Below are 6,811 nucleotides of genomic sequence, written 5' to 3'. Positions count from 1 at the left end.
AATTAATTATATTATCTCTAATTCTTGAATTAGAATATTTATTTAAAAATAATTTATAAATTGATGAACAAATAGTATTTTCTTTAAAGATAATTTTATTGGATTAAATTTTTTTCAATTACTCTATTACCCATAATTTTATTACAAATTACCAAAATTACCGTTTTTCCTTTTTAGTTCATAAACCCTAACCTTAAAACTCAACACACAACCCTAACCCTAACATTTTATTCCCAGCCACCAACCCCCCTTTCTTCAGCACGCACACACACACTCACTAACGGGGAAGAGAGGAAAGAGTAGAGGAAGATAGAAATAGAATCATGAAGAGAGGGAAGGAGACCTCATCACCGCGTCCAGCTCACCACCGTGGAGCCGTCGCTACCGCTCCGTCGCTACCGTCGTGGACCTGCCGCACCACCGTCTATGGAGCCGTGAGGAGCGTCGCCGTCATTGTGGTGGTATAGGCTTCGTGAAGAGAGAGAAAGAGTCGTGCCTCCGTAGACATTACATCTTTGAGCTTGGGTCGCCGTCACCGAGACGTGGAAGGGGAGTACGCGAAAGAGGATTATCGTCGTTCTGCCTTACCGCCGTCGAGCTGCAGCAACCCATTACCGCCGATGCCTGATTTCGCCGCTGGTGCTGGACGCCGAGAAGAGAGAAGGTGATGGTGGGGAGGGGTGTTGTCGTTACGATGGCTGTTGTTGCGGATGGCGGTTGCCGCTGAGCTGCTTGCGACTGTTGGAGCTGCTCTGCTGCCGTTTTGATCACTGGGTATGGCACGGGTGTCACCAGAATCACTGTCAGAGCTACCGCTGCTTCGTTCTTAATTCCTTTCTTTGTACGGTGAGCTATTTTGCTCCAAAAACTCTTTTAATTACTGTTCTGCTATATGTTACTGATGATTTCGCTATGTTAATGTCTTAGGATCGAGTTTTGGTTGTTACATGTCGCGATTGGAGTTGCGGTTGTTGTCACGGGAGCGATATGGTGCTGTGGTTGTGACTACTGCTGTTGCGAGCCGAGAGAAAACAAAGTTTTTGTCACGTAGTTGAGTCACTATTGAGGTTGGGGTGTTTTCCTGAAATTCATTTTATTTTCAAGAATTTTTATAAATCGATATTGATGCAGAAAATATATTTTGGTGATTATGTTAGTCTTATAGATTGACTGAGTTATTTTGAATGAATGTGATTATTTACTTGATTGATTGAGTTAGCGTTGTGATTGTTAATGAAAGCTTGATTTGAAAATCCGATTGGTATATTTATATTGAGAATGAGTTGCATTGGAAATTTGATTTATATACATTTATATTAAGGAATGGTTTGGTTTTAAAACTATTTGAGAAGGATGAGAAATGAATTGATTTTGTTGAAGTTAGTTTGAATTGTGAATTAATGAGATTGGTTGCTTGAGTTCTGGACTTTGTTGATTCCTTGAGTTGAGTTGGTATTGTTGTGATATTAGTTTATTGGAAGTGATTTGAATGACTGAGAGATGCATGGTTTGGTTGTTGGAACCCTTGAAGGGTGGCAAAGTCCGAATTTTAGAGGAGATGCTGCCAAAATTTTTATAGAACTCAGAGACTTTGTTTGAAGTGTTAATTAAAAGAAAAATTTGATTTAAGAGTTATATTATTTGAATACGAAAAGCGTAATATTTTTAGTTCGATTTATTGAGAAAAGAATTATCTTGAGTTTATTCATTAAGAAAAGTATTATGTTTTGAGTTTAATATATTGAGAAAAAGATTTTGTTTTGACTTTGATTTATTAATAAAAGACTTATGATTTGAGTTCGATTAATTACGAAAAGGGTTTTGTTTTGAGTTTGATTTATTAAGAAAAGAATTATGATTTGAGTTCGATTTATTAAGAAAAAGATTTTGTTTTGAGTTTGATTCATTAAGAAAAGAATTATGTTCTGAGCTTGATTTCATATGAAAATAACTATGTCTTGAGTTTGATTAAAGAATCCCATTTTTAGAAGTTTTGGTGAATTTACAGTATTTGAATTTAATTGATGAAGAAAGATGATTTTGGGTCTTTGGAAAATTATTGAACTTGAGAATTAAGTTGAAAGGAAGCTTTAAGCAATTATTTTAAATATGAGAGTTATGCTTTTGGGGATTTCAAACGGAATTGAAGAATGGATTATCAAGGTTAATTTGAGACTTTTGATTTGGTGAAAATGAGTTTTAATGAAAGAAAAATGGATTTAACTTGTTCTTTTGAAAAAGATCTTGACATTTGGGCTTCCCAGGTAATATGCAAGGATTGTGGTTTTGTCCCGCTTGCTTTCGGTTGGTATTCGAGTTTCTTGGTCGAAGGTGAGGACGGTGGTTTTATCCTGCTCACAGATAGGCAAGTTTAGGATGAAAGATTCCCTCTCTTGTGTTTGAGGAATGTGGGAAAGGTGATAGGGCACTCATCCCCCAATTTATTCTCCCGAATTCTCGTAATTGTGTTTTTAGGGATGTAAAAAAGGAGGTAGGGTACTAATCCCCCGATTTGTATGGCATGGACTCACAAGGGGAAGGTGGTAGGGCACTAATCCCCAATAAGATCTCCTTGGTATTCGTCTCCAGGAGAAGGTGGTAGGGCATAATCCTATGATTATGGACCTCCTAGAGATGAGCAGCAGAGAGATAATATCCAGGTTAGCTACCATATGTGTTAGGTTCTGGCAGTTTAACTGACATGTGAGCTCATGGCCAGTAGGACAAGCATGCATCATTTGTAATTGTGTATATTTGTTTGGGTGTGCATCTTGTATTTGGCTTGCTTATTTGAATAATTGTATATACATGCTAATTGAAGTAATTGTTGTAATTGTTCTCTCTGTTTGTGTTTCCTTTGTATTATTTTGTCCGTGCTTGAACAACTGAGTGATCCCTTATGCTGGCAGTGGTGATGCTGAGGGTTGTTCCTGATGTGGTACTGGCTGAAATTGTTTTGACGCTAAGTGTATTGCCTTGTACCATTTCATGCCGATAATTGATTCTATTTTGAGACCGCATATTGATGGTGATTTGATTTGAGTTGAGCCAGAGGTTGTGTCTTTTACTTGATTTGGGCCGGAGGCCAGAACGAGATTCGATTATATGGACTGGAAGTTGAAATTGATTATGATATGATTTATTAACTGAGTTTTGAAATTTTTTTAACTAAAGAAGTGAACTTTGAATGTTTGGATAATTAATTATTAATGTTTTGAATAGATTTATAAGATGAGCGATAATCACTGCAGTTGAAATTAATTTTTTTTCTTATATGTATCTTTTTATGATAATTCTTAAAAACCCTCTACTGAGAACCAGCGTGGACGATGTTTTCACCCCCTACAGATTTTCCTTTTCAAGACGGACGAAGAGTTTAAGGAGTTCCTTCTGTGCATCTGATTGTGTTGTATATCGTTGTATATATTATAGTTTTCCCTCACCTTTATTATTATATTTTGTAAGAAGGATAGGAGTTGTAATGATTTGTATGCTTATACTATTTATAAGTTACTTGTATACGAAGTATGGTATGTTTGTATGTAAGTATATATATATATATATATATGACGATTGTGATTGAATTTGGTTATATATGAATGTTTGATTAAGAAAAAGTATTTTTGCAGTTTTTAAAAGAAAATGACAAGTTAAAGGCTCATATCTTATTAGTAAATATAAGGAAGTCATCATAACATTTTCACTATCAGAGTGGCATAGCCACAAGCGTGACATTCTGACAGTAAGGGTGTTACATCAACCACATCAATTCAACATCATCTTAAGGTCAACTAGCCTAGGATTTCACATAGCATTACATAGTGATACTTAAAACCAAAACTGGTACCTTTGTTGACAGCGGTTCCATCCTCTTAGGTCCCTCTCTGACCAATTTGAAGCCTCAATTAAAGCTTCAATCCACACCAACTAACTAAGCATCCAAGCAACTCTACTCAATCTAATTTTATTCAATTTTTCATATTGTTCATACTAGGTTTTTATATAAATTAGGGGAAAATAAAGAGAAAGAATTTCCTTACATTGTTCTACATGATCTTGCGTCAAAATCCTGCTAGAATGTGAGCTTAAGCTTCCGTTAAAGCATCAGAATCATAAATTTTTAACACCAACAACCCAAAATGAAAAAAATAGAAGAAAAAGGGAAAAATATGGTAGGTTCAAAAGATTACTCACTACAAAAGATGGTATAGAAACATAGAGGAAGTTGAGAGGAACGTGTGGCCGCAAACGGATCGTCGATCGGAGCTCCCGTTTGTGAGAAAATTCGATTTGATTGATGAGGTGAATAGTGTTTTGGGTGGGAGGGGGTTTCTCTCTTTTCCTCTAAGTCTCAAGCTACTCTCACATTTAAGGCAAAAATATGAATTGAATTGGGAATGGGTCAGGTTGTGACTCTTGCAAGTGAAGGTCATTCTTGTCCTTTCACCCATTGGCCCCACCTAGGGTCAAATTTTAAAGATAAGTGTTCCGATTTGTATTTTAAATATTTTTTTGGCCATTTTTACATTTTTTATTCTTCTCATATACAGTACCGGACATAATTAAGCGTGTAGAGTTAATTATAATGCCGGTACGCATTTTTCCATAAATAATTATATTTTTACGCTCCAAATCATTTTTTGAGCTAAATTTTTGTCTGTAAATTTTTAAATTATAAATTTTAAATTTTTAATCCAGACCAAACAGTTTAAACCCTCTTAGCTCATTTTTAATTAATTAATTAACTAGTTAATATATTTCCAAGTTGTACAGGTGTACTACTTAGTACTAGGGCTAGTAGGGGTAAGGGTATTTTTGAAAATTTAAAAGATAATTATATACAAGGACCAGTTCGGTTTGGTTTGGTTTAGGTTTTCACTGCAAGAATTGAAAACCGAACCTAACCAACTAGAAAATAGCAAAAATGCATTTTTTTTTCAGTTTTTTCAGGTTTTGATATTTTTGTCCAATTTGTCGATTTTGTTCAGGTTGGTTTGATTTTCAACACTCCTAGGCGGGTGCACCACGACAATAGTAGAGAGAACGATGGTGCTCTGAGGCTGAGAATGAATGACACAAAGCGAGACACTAAGAATGAATGACACACACACACACACACACACAGAGAGAACTAAGAACGACGTCGGGAGATAGAGTGAAGAAAGGAGAGTGGAGAGTGTTAGAGGGAGTTAAGGTTAGAGGGAGTGGCTATGGTTGTTTGATTTAGGGGTGGGATTGTTTTATTTAGAGTTCTTAAAATAACAGTTTGGTGTGTTAATGGCTGAACCAATAACCCTTAAAAAGTGTGGCTGAAAGAACTAAGAAGATTGATGGTTTAGAAGTTATAGTAAACTCTCGTTGCAAGTATAGTTACTAAACCAAGCTATCAACCTTTCTTACAAACGTTTTGGTTGTCACAAGTAACAAACCCCTAAATAAATTGATAACCGAAGTATTTAAACCTCAGGTCGTCTTCTCAAGGAACTGCAGGGAAGTATGTTCTTATTATTGGTTATGAAGATTGTAAATTGGGGTTTTTAAGATGAGGAACAAGTAACTTAAATTGCAATTGAATTAAGTAAAAGACTGTAAAATAAATAAATAACTGTAAAATAAACTTTTGGTAAGGTATGAGAAATTAAAAGTCCTATCCTAGTTATCCTTATCAATGATGATGAAAATTGAACCTTAATTCCACTTAGTTAACCTTTGCTAGAGCAAGGGAAAGTCAAGTGACTAATTAGTTAGATCCTCAAATCCTAGTTAATCCCTAAGGAAAGATTGAGATTATTGAAGTTCAATTCAATTAGCAAAGATAACGATTATCAATCATGTTTGAGTTTGATAACTCCTAAGTTACTGATTTCTTAACCAAGACCAAAAAGGGAAAAGTAAATCTACCGGAATAAAAATGTCTTCAGATGGAAAGCAACAGCGATATAAATAAAAGAAACAATTGTAAACTGAAATACCTCAAATAACATTAATTCAAAAGAGTAATCTGTAACATAGAAGAATTCATAAATTAAATTGAAAAGATAAATAAAAGGAATGTTGAACCTGATAGAAAGAGATAATCCTGAAAGCAAATAAAATCCTAAATCTAAATCCTAAAAGAGAGAAGAGAGAGCCTCTTCCTCAAAACTGCATCTAAATCATGAATACTAACTAATTGGAGACTCTCCTCTGAATGGATGCATTCTCCCACTTCATAACCTCTGATCTGTGCCTTCTGGACTTGGACTTGGGCCAAAAAGGGCTTCAGAAATTGCTGGGAGCATTTTCTGTAATTTTTGGTGCGTGGCCTCTGTCACGCGGCCGCGTGGGTCACGCGGTCGCGTCAATTGGAGTTTTCCTTGTCGCGCGGTCGCGTCAGTCATGCGTCTGCGTCATATGCGTTTCGCTTAAGGCGCGCAATCGCGTCAAGCACGCAGTTGCGTCGCTGTTAATTCGCGCTGGCATGCGGCCGCGTCGTCCATGCGATCGCGTCGCTGCCTGTTTCTTCAAAAACTCCGTTTTATGCTTTCCTTCCAATTTTGTATGTTTCCTTTCCATCCTTTAAGTCATTCCTACCTTAGAAGATCTGAAATTACTCAACACACGAATCACGGCATCGAATGGTAATAAAGGGAAATTAAAATAATTACTTTTAAAGCATAGGAAACATGTTTTTCACATACATCACATAATAAGGAAGGAAAAGTAAAACCATGCAATTAATATGAATAAGTGGGTGAAGGATTGAATAAATCACTAAAATTAGGCACAGAATATATCATAAAATATGAGTTTATCAGTGGCCATTGACCAT

This window comes from Arachis ipaensis, chromosome B5 (genome assembly GCF_059453495.1).
Source record: "Arachis ipaensis isolate K30076 ecotype BB chromosome B5, ASM5945349v1, whole genome shotgun sequence".
Classification (NCBI taxonomy): Eukaryota; Viridiplantae; Streptophyta; class Magnoliopsida; order Fabales; family Fabaceae; genus Arachis; species Arachis ipaensis.
Note: the sequence above shows the minus strand (reverse complement) of the source record.